Below are 15,316 nucleotides of genomic sequence, written 5' to 3'. Positions count from 1 at the left end.
TTTCACTCTTAGTTGGTAAAAAAAAATAAGGCAAAGTAAGTTTTAAATCCTCCTTTGCACTAACTTATTTAAATGTATTTGTAGTAAAACCACACATTACTTCCTACTATACACACCAAAAAAAAGTGGCCTATTTGTAAGCATTTAACACATCCAATACTTCTTTGTTATGACATAATTTCTTTCTATACCCCGCCAACAAAAAGACAACTATTTTCTAACATATATATTTCCCCAGAAACCCATATACTATCACTGGTTATCTGCTCTGCAGCAACTATGCAACTAAAAGCTACATTTAAATACTACGTAATTATACCAATGGAGCAAGGCCTAGCAAACAGAGACCTTAATATGTAAAACACTAAATACCAAGGCTCACAATAACTGTAAAAAAAACACATTACTAGTGCGAAAGGAAGCAATCATTGAAATCACCCTTTGGAAAATACAATTTTAAATCTCTTTGCATCAAAACCAAAAATTATTTCGTACAATGAGTCCCACGCAAACGGCCCTATTTGTAAGCATAAAACACCCCCACGTACTATACTCGTGTAGCTGCTCTGCAACAATTAGTCAACTAAAAGCTGAATGAACGTATGCAGACATTGCAACAGAAAGCCTTACCTTTCACAACAATGCCTTAATTTGTACAACATCTGATGCCTAAGCTCACTTAAAAAGTAAAAAAAAAAGTCGCATTACCACCATAAAAAAAAAAAACAGTAAATCCTCCTTTGCAATAACATTACGTATTTATATCTCCTCCCCCCATGAAAAAGCGGACTATTTGTGGACGTTATACTTCTCCACGTACAAATGTACTATAAAAAAATCCCAAAATACGGCACAAAATCGTTATACACATTGCGCGCACATGATTTAATAATTCCCAAACTATTAGTTATACACATTGTGTGCACACGACTTAAGATTACCAAAGTGTTTGTTATACACATTGTGTGCACATAACTTAAAAATTCCCTAAGTGTTTGTTATGCACGCCCGCTTTGCCTTTAAGCAGACAAAAATGGCAGCCAAACAAAAAGTGAAAAGTAAATGTAGACCACAGACTAAACAGAGGCCACACAAAACCATCATACACATTGCGTGAACATGACTTAATAGCTAATTCTGTCTATAGCTCACAAAGTGTTTGGAAGGCGAGCTAAATTTGCAGTATATTACACTGAGATCCTAGCTAAACATAAATACATGTGCTCGATTTGCATTAAAGCACACAAAGATCGCAGATCAACGTAAATCCCTTAGATAATGAAGCAAACAGAAACCATAGCAAAATGCAAAAGCAAAAAAAGTTCACCCAAAAAAATAACAGCCAAACGTAAATACCTTCGGGAATAAAATAAACAGAATCATTACAAAAATTCATGCTCAATTTGCCTCAAAGTATACAGAAATCGCATCCAAACTAAAATACCTTCACTCAATTAGCATTAAATTAACATGAGATCACAGCCGAGCGATAATGAAGCAAACAAAATTCATCACAAAAATGTGCACTCGGTTTGCATTAAAGAAAACAAAGATCGCAGCCATCTGGAGTTGCTTTAAAGTAAACAGACCTCGCAGCTAAACGTAAATCCCTTCGATAAAAAAAACCAAACCAAGCATTGGCATAGCCAATAGGTCTCGCCTTTGGGACCTTATAAGTGTTGAGCCATGCAAGAGTTGCATAACTAAATACTTATAAGGTCCCAAAAGCAAGACCTATTGGCTATGGCAAGCGGCCGTGTGGCCGCGAAAGTGAAAGTAATTGCGGTCAAGCGCAGCGCGCGCGCCCGCGCACATGCACTGTAGCTCTAGGCTGGCCTGGTAGCACTTTTTGGAGCCCTCTCAATAAGTCTTGCCAGACCAGCGCATGCGCTGGGTCAGGCGAGACCTAAAAACAAGGGGTTTAGTATTGAGACATGCTTCAAAATGACCAGAAGGCATTGGATCTCATAACATACTGAACTTCTGAAATACAGACTCATAAAGTTACAGAATGCTGGAATCTAAGACATGACTTGACTTTCAGTCCTCTGGTTGGTTGTAAATGTGCCGGGGATAAATTGCCAAAGGTTTGGACTTGGTACCTCCAAAATAACCAATATGAAGGCAGTGGCGGCCGGTACGTTTTTGAGGAAGGGGGCAGACAGGACACACACATGCAAACATAACACTCAAAGACAGGCATTCACACACACGCACACACACACAAACACATCCATTCACAACACTCTTTATCAAATATTCGTACATACACACATGCACGCACGCACCAAACATTAATTTAAAAACAAACAAAACACACACTTACCTGCAGCCAGCTCTGGCTCGGAGGTTACAGGAGGCTTGGGACTGCTGCCTTCCCTCATTGACTGACCTGAGATCAGCCAATGAGGGAAGGCAGCAGTCTCAACGTCATCACAGATGGGATGGGGTCAGTGAGACTGCTAACCACACCCTACTCTGTGATGAAGTGTCACAGATTTACATTCGACCCTGGGTGCTTCAGGGCTTAAAACTGAAGCGCCCTGGTGCGAGGCAATCAGTGACGTTACCCCTCGTCACTGAGGGGAGGGCCTCAGGGACCTTTGCTGAGCTGAGGACGTCACACCCACAGGAGCTGTGACTTCCTCAGCCCAGCATAGTTCAGCTTATGCAGCCAGGAGCCTGCGCATTTTGCGCATGTCTGGCTGCTGGCTGCCTGAACTGAAAGTGAACAGTGTCTGTCAGGCTGACCTTTGTGCAGCCTGACAGACACTGTTGTGAGGGGCAAAAGGTGGAGGGGGTGGTCCCTCAGCCCCAATGGACCGGCCGCGCCTGTATGAAGGATAGCCATGTGGTTGGCCATCCTGATCAGCTCTAAACACTGAGCTCTGTGTTTTGTGCATGTGCGGAACACAAATGAGCTTGCAAGCAGTTCTAAACAATTTACATTGTACTTTGACTTCATCTGCGACCATGCACCTCAGGTGAGAAATGACTGTATCTCGCACCCCAACCTGTTTGGCTCGCATGTGATTTATATCTCAGACCTGTGGACAAAATGATGATATCGTTGTCATTTTATTTTTTAAGATGATCAAATCAGCAATGCATCTTCTCACATACCTCTGTACTTTGAGTGATCAGTCCTAAATGAAAAAAGACCTGTCCTTCAATGAAGAATTTTACATCAGTGTAACGCTGTGTAATGGAAAGGGCCCAGATTGTTTGCTTCGATGGATTAACCACAGCTATGTTCAATGTTCCAACAGAAATCTGAGCTTGATTCAATAACGACTCAACCTCCAATTCTACAGCTTGAACGTTTGACTCTTGTGGTTAAATAATTGATTTTTCAAGAGTTAAATATGCCTAGAAGGAGAAAATGGATTTCTTGTGATCTATTAGGAACCCTACATTTTGTAATTAAGAAAATTGTTCAAGAAAGATCAGAATGGAGCTCAGATGGGTCTTGGTACATAGACATCATGTCGTCCAGATAGATAATCTTTCTCACTCTATGAGTTCTGAGAACTGCTGTCAAAGGTTTCACAAGGCGCTATCCTGCAGATAAAAAAAAGAAAGAAAGAAGTTTGAGTTGATAGATGTGCCCATGTTTTTTAAACTGTTCAAACTTCCTGAAATGTACCTGACTTGTTATCAAGAGATATACATCCTTTAGCTCTTGTGTAACATCCAGTCATTGGATAGAGAGATCCAAGGAGATGAATCATTTCCATTTTGAACAAGCATTGGCATAGCCAATAGGTCTCGCTTTTGGGACCTTATAAGGGTTTAGCCATGCAACAGTTGATGTTGTTGCACCAAGGATATTCTGCTGCATAACTAAATACTTATAAGGTCCCAAAAGCGAGACCTATTGGTTATGCCAATGCTTGTTGCAACTTAAATTCGTAAGGATGTCTGGTATTGTTTCTGTCCTAGCGCCCGTGTTTACTGTATTTGTAACACTTGCGAATGCCCCCATTAACCAAGATGGATGGCTCTTTCTGGTTTCAAGCTCAGTGGCGCCTGTTGTCTGTTCTGTCACGGAAGTCTCCCGTGCAGTAAGGGAGGTGGAGAAGCGGGTGAGAAAGGGGGAGCAAAGCCTGACATGCGAGTGGCGTGCTCTAAAAAATACCCTTAGAGCAGGCCATCTGAGCAAGGTGGTGGCTTGGATGACATCATGTAATTCAACAGATGTCTAAAAAGAAATACAGCCTGCGCTTTCAGTGCCTGCTGACGTTAAATGTATAGGTAGTGAATAGAATTCCTACAACTCCTCCTTGATAAAGGTGTGTGTGGCACTTACTAATGCTTTCCTCCCCCCATGTCCGAGAAAAGACGACCAGTGTATGAAGTGCACCAAGACAAAGAAATAGTAAATAAAGTTAATTGTGTGCCCACGAGCACTGTATGAAGTGCTGCACGGCAAATGAACTAAATCTATTAGTGTTTTTGAATCTCATTAATGAATCCGGATGGCTCTGTGTAGCTTCGCTGTAAGGGAGAGGGGAGAAGTGGCTTCGAGCGTGTCGCACCATAATTAGCAGACAACCCACAAATTTCTTTTGTAAAAACGTCTAATTGCAGGTTTATATGGCAAAACGTCTAATTGCAGGTTTATATAAGACAACATTAATGGTTCATTTATGTATAATTGTCATATTGCTTGTTTATGTCCTGGCGCGAAAGGGGGAGCAAAGCCTGACATGCGAGTGGCATGCTCTTAAAAATACCCTTAGAGCTGCCAGGGAAGGCTGGCATATGGTGAGCACTTTCGCGGCCGCTTTGATGTTCTCAGTGGCCGCGCGGCTCACTGAGAACATCAAAGCGGCCGCGAAAGTGATCAGCAGGCTGACAAATGGTGCGCGCGCCCAGCGCACATGCACTGAGGTTGGCGGCCTGAAAAGCACTAGTTTGCACTTCCAAATCCCGCTTTCTATAGCTCTCGCCAGAACAGAGCTAAAGCGCTGGCTCAGGCGAGACCTAAAAATGGCCCAAGAGAACAAATTCATTTAATACTTGAAGATACATTATTGGTTTTACGTGTTTGTTTTTATTCGCAACAATTAATAGATTACTGAGAAACGTCACAGATGAATTAAGAGTAATATACAATTTATTTTATTTAAAAACTCTCAAATTTCTTGGGAAATTGAAATGCGCTCTGTCAGAGATGAAGGTTAATGACGAGGCAGGAATCCCTGTATTGGTATTTAGCCACATTTTTTTTTGTAACCCGCTCTGTTTTAAAATGACCCCAAGTTTCAATCATAATAGATTCAATAAACTTACATATGTGTTGATTTTCTCTTGATTGGCCTCTGTCTGACTGAAACCTGTAATGTCTAAATGCCGAAAGTACACTGAACGGTGGTTTTCAAAATGTTCAAAATGCACTTTGGAGGAATAGTGTGGCTTGAAATTCAAGCAACAGCTGCTGATAGGCCAGCTCCTGTACCTACTGGTCCTGTGAAAAAAGGTTATTTGTAAGGTGGGCTGTGTCTTTCGAACAGATGTGAAAGCTGTTATTAATTTGCTAATTTATTTTAGGAACCAATCACCAAATTAGTTCCATAGGCTCAGGGACCTGCCTATGACAATGCCAGGTTACTTAATTCTGCACCTGTTGGCAATAGTAGACCTTTACTCCATCCTGTGCACATGGCTGCATTCACATTACCCCAAAACAGATTGTTCTGAGTTCAGTTTAATACACCAAAGCAACACAGTCTACTGGTGAATCTCCTTATGAGCCTGCCCTGCCAAATCAAAGGATGTGTCAAGAGAGCTAAAGCACATACAGGTTTATCAGACATGAGGACATTATTAGGTCAGCAACCTTTTTGGGACCTTTCCTATATTTAGGGTTGAAAACCAGTAACTTTGGATTAGCTGATGTAGTCACAAGATCCTAACCTTGAATTATGGGTTCAGCACTATACCCTCATTTTATTACAGGCTGGTTTGTCTAATTATGTCTAAAACAGATCTAAATATACTTGAAAACATGGTTCCACATGAATACAAGTGAAGTCAATTTGGAAGTTGGATCAGTGTAGTGTCATATATTACCTCTCCATACTCATATCTTTATTTTGATGCAGAATAAATTGTGATCCAGTCCTGACTTTGCATATTCTCTATGCTTTTGCTTTTTTTTAGCTGACCAAACTAATTTAGAGCGGATTCTTTATCAAGTCAATTTTTATTGTACAGTTAATTAAAACCTTAAACTAATATCTCTTTTTTTTTTAAATCATACAGTACAGACTAGCATATCAGTTACATAGTTTGCTAAAAAAAAGTATAATCTAAGAGCAGAGAGTAAGTTAACGTGTTGAATGCGGCATTGTTTTTTCAAATAAACCATGTGTCAAATAATTTTGATGTCAGACAAAAGTGCAGAGAACAAACAATTAATATATCTGGGGTATGGTCATGAGTGGGGGGGTACCCTAAGCCTGGTAAGGGGTTGCTTACTTTAAGTAAAAACCATAATCAAAATTTTAACAGATATGAGTCAAGGCTTAAGGAGCATTTTAGAGAAGCCATTGACCTAGAATGCCATACGAGAAGCTGCCCAAGAAGGAGCGACCAAGTCAAGGGCTTGACAGCCTTCCACAAAGATGGATTGCATGTATTGTGTCACGTTAAGAGTACTGTCACATGCTTTTTCTGGATCTTAGAGTTCCAGTGGGCAGGATTTAGGATTAATTTTTAGCACTGTAGGACATCACAGGCGACCATATTTTTTTCCGCAAGACTTAGAAATTTTGGGAAATGACAGTTCAAAATAGGATCCATTGCTTTTAGCCTTGCAATCATGACCTGCCTGCCGGACCGGAAACCACATTGATTAAAAGGGGCTTTTAGAAAGTGCCCTCCTTTCCCTCAATATAGTGGGGCATAAGCATGTGATGTGAATAATATTTTCTTACCTGGAATTACACAGTCTGCAGCAAACCTTTTCAGTGGCCCTATTCCATGACATCCTGTGGACTTCACCTAGAAGGAGGCCAAACCAATAGCGCATGAAATAGACTTTTAGGTGTCTGGACCACCCCGTCTCTAAGTAAAAATTGGGCTTAAGGATCATGTACTCATTTAGAATCATCCAGGCGTGCGATCTGGAGGATGAGGACTCTTTGTCTTTGTGCCCGGAGATTTTTTCTGTGATCGCATTGATTCGTTTTTTAAAGGAAGCTGGAGATGGGGAATTTTCCCATATTGGCTGAAAACCGAGGTCATTGTTGGCCAAGTCTAGGTACCGGCGAGCTGGAGCACTTTCATTTGTTTGTAGTTCTGCCAGAGAGCTTGGTATAGTTGGTTTGCTGACAAGAACTTGATCCTGTTCTATGTTTTTATGTAGGTCCCTTTTCTTGTTATAATCTGGTGTGATAGGTTGAACTCCAGCCTTATCTCGGCTGGTGATGCATTTGGAGAAGGATGAAACAGAGATCTAAATATTTTAGAGGAGATCGAATTTATGATTGCCGCGTCCTTACCGTGGATGGCTTTACTTTCATAAGAAATGCTTGGTATATGCACAGAGGGGGGTATACAATGGTTGTACATGCAGGATTTACCTCCGGTTCATGGGGTGTGGGTATCATGGTGAAGAACACGTTCCCCCTTGCAATGAGCTCCACATGGACAGACGATCAGGGCAGATACATCGGGGTTTCGGGCACATGGGAAGGCCGTCTCATCACATTCATGTCCATATACGTCCCACCAAGCTTGCAGAGGACCACCTTTGCGGACCTGTGCTCTGTCCTACTCACCATTCCAGATGGCCTACTTGTCCTCGGGGGCGACTTTAATGCTGTGGTCTCGGGCACACCGGACCGATATTCCCCACGGGAGGTGGGGCCCTCTTCCCGCTGGTTGCCTGACTCTCTCGATGCCATGGGACTGGTGAATGGGTGGAGAACGTATAATCCAGACCAGATACAACACACCTTTCACTTCGGGGCACACCATAGCCTTTCCCGTTTAGATTATTGCCTAGTCCCTGCCGCACAAGTCACATACTTTCACGAAATCAAGCATTTGGCCAGGGGCATCTCTGACCACTCACCATTATGGGTCCATATAGTCCTCAACCAGGTCACGGTGGGAAGACTGGCCCCAATTAATCCATGGTACCTCTGTGATCCGAAAATCCGTAACAACCTCATCAAAGCCATGGATGACTACTTCTTGGAAAATGTGGGGTCTGTGTCCTCATCCCAGTCCTTTTGGGAAGCATTCAAGGCTGTAATTCGGGATCAGGCCCTGTCATTTATCTCTGGAATGAAGAAAGATAAACAAAAAGAAGTCCTAGACATCGAGGTCGAAATCTATAGGTTAGAGCGCGACCTGGAATCTGGAGTGACGCCGGAGAAGCTCCATTTACTGAGCCTGAAACAACATGATTACAAGACTCTAGTCACAGATAGAGCCAAAATTTGGGGCAGGGAGCAACTGAGCAGGATTTACGCCCTGGGAGACAAAGCAGGGAAACTAATAGCGTTGCTGGACAAAAAAGATTGGGCGAGCAGACTGGTCCCGGAACTTAAAGTTGATGAGGACACGTCTCTTACTGAGCCACAAGAAATAGTAGACAGATTCGCCAGACATTTCCAGACTGTTTACACAACAGTCACCTCATACACTGAAGAGGACTCTCAGGAATTACTACGTGACATTAGGCTCCCCAAACTCTCCTTAGAAGATCGTGACTTTATGGACAGTAACTTGACAACGGATGAGATAGCACAAGCAATCCGCTCTTTAAACTCGGGGAAGGCCCTTGGTCCCAATGGCATCCCCATCTAGCTTTACAAACTTCGACCCGATAAACTTGCACCATACCTAAAATCTATGTTTGAGGAATCCAGGGAGGGTGGGACGCTGCCCAGGGAACAGAGGATTGCCACCATAGTCGCTATACATAAAGAAGGCAAACCCAAGACTGACTGTGCCTCAAACAGACCAATTTCCCTTCTGAATGCAGAACCTAAAAAATCTGGCCAAGCTCTTAGCCAATCGCCTGGTTAAAATAATAAGTAGCCTAGTACACCCAGATCAATCCGGCTTTATGCCCCACAGAAACACGGCCTTGAACTTGCGTAGAGTTCACAGGGTGTTGGGCAGAGCACTCACCATCTAAGAGCCTGCTGTGATTGTGTCCCTGGACGCGACCATGGCGTTCGACACTATTGAATGGCCCTACCTCTGGCCTGTTTTGGCGAAGATGGGATTTGGTCCAAAATACATCCAATGGGTATGTCTCTTGTACAGTGAACCTTTGGCTTAGGTGGTTGTTAATAATAATTTGTCAGCTACGTTCCTACTTAGTCGGGGAACCCGTCAGGGATGCCCACTTTCACCTCTTCTTTTTGCTCTAGCCCTAGAACCACTAGCAGCCTGGATCCGAAGAGATCCCGTGATTTGAGGTTTGAGATGGTCCCCTGACTGGGAAGACCACATCTCACTCTATGCTGACGACATTTTGCTTTACTTAGCTTCCCCTATGAAATCCCTGATAGCGGTATTAGATATTCTGGCAGTATTCGGTAGATTTTCTGGATTTACTGTCAACTGGGGTAAGTCCCTGTTGTTTGTCCTCAGGAATTTTTATCTCTCTTGACCCTTCGCTCCGCTACGCCCAAAACCTTTTTTACAACCCTGTGTAAACTCAAAAAAGATATTGCCAGCTGGAAATCGCTTCCCCTCTCTCTCTTGGGCAGGGCTGCCCTGTTTAAAATGATGTCCTTGCCTAGATTCTTCTATGCCCGGCAGAACGCCCTGGACCCTGTTCCAATGTCTTATTTCAAGGAGGTTGAGGGCCTCCAGAGAGAACTCCTATGGGACGTAAGACCGCGCATCGCCCTGAATAAGCTGACTTTGAACTGGTATGACGGAGGCATTAGCCTCCCAGACATTAAAAAATATTACTGGGCAGCACATCTAGCAGCCGTCAATCATGGCACGTACGGTCGAAGCGACGATCCCGGCTATGCCATGGATAGATGGCTCCTTCCCGGAGGCAACTACAGCAGGGCTTTATATTCACGGCCTAAACGATACACATTAACAGGCCCCACCAAACACTCCGTCCAAATTTGGCATGACGCCACTAATTCTCTGGGATGGGGACATAGGTTGACATTAGCAACCCCACTTTGGAACTCTGAGAAACTGGGCAACCTATGGAGGTCAAAGGGGTCAAAGGGGTTCGACAAGTGGGATCTCATTGGAATTTCACGTATTAAAGACATTTGGGGAGAGGGAGGGGCCAAGTCCTTCACAGTGCTGCAAACGGAACACGAGTTGCCAGACACTGAATATTCCCATTATGCACAGGTTCTACACTCACTTTTTTTCTCTTCTACCTAGGGAGCTGCTCCTCCCGAGTCCTCACCCTTGGAAGACAGAATTTTGGGTGGCCACCTACCCGAAAAACTATTTCCTTAATATACAAGAAATTGATAAATAACATGACGGATCCCCTCCAATCATCGTGGGAGAAATGGATGCGGGATGGGATTGAGATGGATGATGAGGACTGGCGGGAGGCAGTGTCCTCCCCTAGAGTGGTCACCATTCCAGCGCGCCTCAGGCTGGTACAGCTCAAAATCCTCCATAGGGTGTATATCACTGGACCCCGTCTGATACATATGGGGAGGGCCGATGGTGGGGAGTGCAACAGGCGATGTGGTCATATGGGAACATTCATGCCCATCATATGGGAGTGTAAATACATCAGTTCCTTCTGGCACAAGGTACACACTACAATCAATGCTGTGTTACATGTTTGTCTCCACCCAGAGACGCAAAGGTGCCTCCTGAATATATGGGAAATCACAGACCTGAACACCCACCAGACACAATGGGCTACGCTAGGGTTCATGCTCGCTAAAATAAATATTACACAACTATGGGGCGCAGCTTCACCACCCACAATAGAGGCCTGGGGAAAAGACCTGGATTGGTGCATATATAGGGAGAAGATGGTGTATTCGGCCGGGGGATGCCCCAAAAAGTGGTCCCGTATTTGGAGCCCTTGGAATACCTATCGCGGAGAGATATGTTTGCCGCCTTGTTGTATTGAACAAGATGACCTTCTCCCCCCGTAGCATTCCCCTCCTATGTAATGGTGTAACCTTTTCCCCTCTGGTGTCATTACAATGCATAGAGTTACTGATTACTCTGTATTGTTTATTTGAACCGATGTATGTTTAATAAAAAGATTTATAAAAAAAAGAAATGCTTGGTATGAGTTTTGCAGCTATTATCTTCAGTAGAGGCAAATAGCTTGGACCGGCCAGTGGTCTTTGTATGCTGTGAAAGGCAAGTAGCAGGGTGGTACCTTTCCTCAGCAAGTCTTTCTTGTGCTGTTGGAAGAAGCCTCTGTCATCGAATACAACTCCTAGATATCTGTACGTTTTTACCAGCTCCAGTTATTGACCATGCAAGAACCATTTATGTCTTTTCTGGATCCTGCTGCTTGCTTCCATGATCTTCAAGTTTATTGTCATACTGTTAGCTGAGCAGTATTGGAATAATTTATCAATATGGCATTGAAGCCCAAATTTTGTCTGGCTGAGGAGGATCACATCATCAGCATACAGAAGATCCAAAATGTGCATGCCACCTAATTTAGGTGTGAGTGTTTACTGCAGGGGCAGGTCGACGAAAAAGAGATTGAACAAATATGGCAGCCGGATACAGCTTTGCTTTATGCCCTGGAAAGTTTCTATTTTCCTCGACAAAATGGAGCCATCTCCGATTCTCACCTTTGCCCAGACATCCGTGTATAGCAGTTGTACAGCTTTTAGAAGGTGAGCTGGGATGCCCCAAAGTGCCAGCTTTTGCCAAAGGAGGTTGCGCTGCATGCAGTCAAAAGTGGCCTTAAGGTCTACAAAGCAGAGGTAGGTTGGTTAACTTAGACTTATCCATTATTACTGACAGAGACAGGATGTTGGTAGCCGTACCACCCTCTTGAGTAAACCCTGTTTGATTAGGGGGGCAATTTGATTATCTTCTACCCACTGCAGCAATTCTGCAAGTGACGGACCTGCAAAGTGTTTTGCCTCAGTGTCTAAGAGGGTGCTCAGACGATAGTTTTCTGGCCAACGAAGAACATCGTTCTTGAAGATTGGGGTTATAATGGACCTCTTCCAAGAGTCTGGGGTAGTTTCTTGGTGCAATGCATTGTTCAGGGTTGCTGCGTAGAAAGTTGGATTTGATTTATTCAGTGCTTGTGTTAGACCATTTGGGCGCCATCCTGCCTCCACCTTTAAATTGAATTGGGTGTTTGTTCCTCTGAGAAGGTGTACTGGACACCCCCTGGGCTAGAAGGTGTGAGTGGAATAGTACAACCCTACTTGTAGAAGATGAAATGAGTCACTGGGGAGTATTTAAAATGTTAAGTCTTAGAACTTGACCCGGCTGGTTTCTGTTAGATTAGAGCTTGTGACCATAATGGGGGTTCGGTTCAAGCAGTTAACCATTTTCCAGAAATCTTAGCAAATATGCAATGCTTTTGGCCAAAGATTTTGTTTTGTTGTTATTTTCTCTTCCCACGTCATCTTTCGGAAGGTTTTGTTTAGACTCTTCAGGGTCCTATGGATATCTGGGTTTCCCAGGTGCCTCTTGACCTGCCTCCGAAACTGATTGTGTTCTTTCCTGACTGTTTTGATTCTTTTTAGGTCTTCTGTGAACCTTTGATGCGACCTGAGCCGCCTTGATTTTTGAATGACAAGTGACCATTTGGAGATCCGGTTGAGATGATCATTGCTGAAGCAGTGCTTGGCGAGTGCTAGTGCTGTGTCTCGAATAGGTCCTATTGTGTCTTCTGACCAGCGGAGCATCTGGTAGTTTGTTGTTTCAAGCTCTCCCAGCAAGGAGAGTGCCTTTTGGTGGAGGAGGCTTTAGGCATAAGCTTTGTTGCCCTTGCTCACTGTTGTACTTTTTAAAAATCTTAAATGATGTGACTAGGCGAAGTAGTAGCAGGCTGACTTCTGTAAAGTCTATTGTGGAGTGCGAGCCTGCTGAATAGTAAGACCACTCTGGTGAAGTGTATTGTTTGGTATGCTTTGTTCACCCTAAGTTGGCAGGGTATGCCCAGACATGGGTCCCTTGTTCACTGTGCCACTGGATTCAAGCTAACCTGGCTGAAGAAGGGTGACATACCCTGAAACCGGTCTCAGGATGCTTGTTTGCGGTCCAGGGAGGACCTGGCCTGGCAGTTCAGTCTGGACTGTTCCCATGGGGCACAGGGTCAAGACTGATTTGCATATGGCCGGGTTCAAACTGCGGTGGCGTAGTGGACAAAAGAACGATGGATTTACCCAGATCTTTTAACTGGGGAGAATGTTTGCATTGTCAGCATTCCGTCCATCATTTGTTTGCTATAACAGGTATCTGCCGTTCAGCACTCTTAATCCTAGGGATTCTAAATCCTTCACAAGTGCCATAGCCTTAGCTTCCCGGGGTTTGCTGCTTGCGCTTCTGAGCGACTGAACAGGGACGACCCAGAGATGATCCTGTTGGTTGATTTATTTATCACAAGCAAATGGCCATGATAAAGTCCCCTGTAACTAGGATGTCTTTGGACAATTTATCTTGTGGGCTGTCTAGTAATATATTTGATAGTTTAGATACTCTTGGCTTCCTTGATCCCGAGACTGAATGTATATAAAGGTTGATCATTAGAAGAGGATTCTCAATTTCTTTATGACACTTCTGCACTTTAACTATTCAAATGTTGTTGTCTCCTGATTCCACTAGTTCACTTTCTGTCTGAAGTGCTATGGCTAAAGAGGTGGACAAGCCACTTTTTGGGCATTCAGAGCCATTTGTTTTGAACACAGGGATGAAATGACCGCCAAATCCGTCCAACGGGAATGGTCGAACAGCCCATGTTTCTTGTAGGCAGATGATATGGTTTTCTCTCAAGAGATCTGTAAGATCCTTGTTTTGAGTTTTAGTCTATGCACCATTAATGTTTCAAGAGCACAGGTTTAATGCTTTTGATAAATTACATGCTTAAAGTGGCTGGGATCTATGGAGTTTAGCCTATCATGAGCGATTGATGACATGTAGGAATGCTGAAAGCCAGCCTAAATTTAGCCGTGTGTTGCTGCTTTTGTCTGTTGTAGAAAGAGTATTGTGTAATGAAGCAGCAGATATAAACGATTTACCAACAGGGTTCCTCAGGATCGAATATGTTTGCTTTCTATCTTTTGGGTCATTTAAGTTTAAGTTCTCCTTTTGGTGGACAAGTGGTGCTGGGTAGGCTCTAGGAAGAGGCATGCTGATTTTAATCCCTCAGACAAATAATCGCTCTTTTTTTCTGGATGACCTTCCTTGCAGGCGAGTTTGAGGTCCAGGTCACAAGAGAATGTTCTTGCATCTTGTGGTCTGTTGAAGCCAGGAATTAAATGGATGTCCTCCGCGGTCACCTGGTCTAGGGAGGGGAACACTTGTAGTACTTTTAAGATGGTATCCCGGTTGAGAATGTCATGCCTCCCCCTTGGCTGATATTCCAGAGTAAAGGTTATTTGGTTACAAGCAAAAGATGTGCGGGGTATTTGACCAATGTGATCAGATATCGTATTACCTATAGTCCTATCTCTAGGGTTCACAAGCCAGTGTTGTGCCAGTTGTTACTGTCCAGGGGACGGAGGTGGCTGGTATGTGTCATTGTGCCCCTGGGTTGGCATTAACACAACTTAATTGTCAGTGGATGTTGGTGTGAGACTGAAAGTGAGGGTGCGCCTTTGTTAGATATTAAGAGCTCCGAGTGTCCACCATTGTTGGACTAGTTTTCTTGCTGTGTTTGCGCCACCTCCATGTAGCTTTTATCTCACTTTGTAACTCTGTAGGGGGGCTAGCCCCTTTAGGAGGGGGCGCCTGGACAGGTTCATCCCCAGTAGCAGTTTCGATGATAGGCCTTCCCCCAGCTGGTATTCCTATTTTTTTTATCGAATAGAGGAAAGAACGTACCCTTCCTTATGGTGTCCTTGCTGTCAGTTTCAGTTGGTTCTACTATGGGAGTAGGTGTGTTTTCTTTGTTTTGTTGTTTCATTGTGCTTGTGCCAGTGACGATTATTAAGCTTGCTCTTTTTTTATTTCTTGCTTTACCCTGTTTTTCCCTCCGTTTTCTGTCATTACTGTCTCTAATGGAGCTTGGGGAGTGGTTGAGGTTTGCTAAAACTCCCTCCTGATGTGGGTCTGTGACTGTGGTGGGGGCCCTAAGACCTCCATTAGAGTGTTATGTTGGCAGGGGGTTCCTCATCTCTCGAGGGGCCAGCGTTCTTTT

The 15,316-nt window shown here is 43.8% G+C and overlaps 1 protein-coding gene across 6 annotated transcripts in view; it reads right to left on the bottom strand.

The window, feature by feature from the left end:
• The window catches only part of LOC146861836 (endogenous retrovirus group PABLB member 1 Env polyprotein-like), a 406,860-nt gene that overhangs the window by 258,030 nt on the left and 133,514 nt on the right, over positions 1 to 15,316 (bottom strand). For 3 of the 6 annotated variants that reach the window (XR_014978059.1, XR_014978055.1, XR_014978061.1), the window contains one exon: positions 3,063 to 3,561. The exons of the other annotated variants lie outside the window; for them this stretch is intronic. The gene's annotated coding sequence lies outside the window, so the exon portion shown is untranslated. Of the gene's footprint in view, positions 1 to 3,062; positions 3,562 to 15,316 lie in introns of those variants that run through there. 6 annotated transcript variants of the gene reach the window in all.

The sequence above is a fragment of the Triturus cristatus genome, chromosome 2_2, assembly GCF_964204655.1.
Source record: "Triturus cristatus chromosome 2_2, aTriCri1.1, whole genome shotgun sequence".
NCBI lineage: Eukaryota > Metazoa > Chordata > Amphibia > Caudata > Salamandridae > Triturus > Triturus cristatus.
Note: the sequence above shows the minus strand (reverse complement) of the source record. Positions and strands in the feature narration are given on the sequence as shown.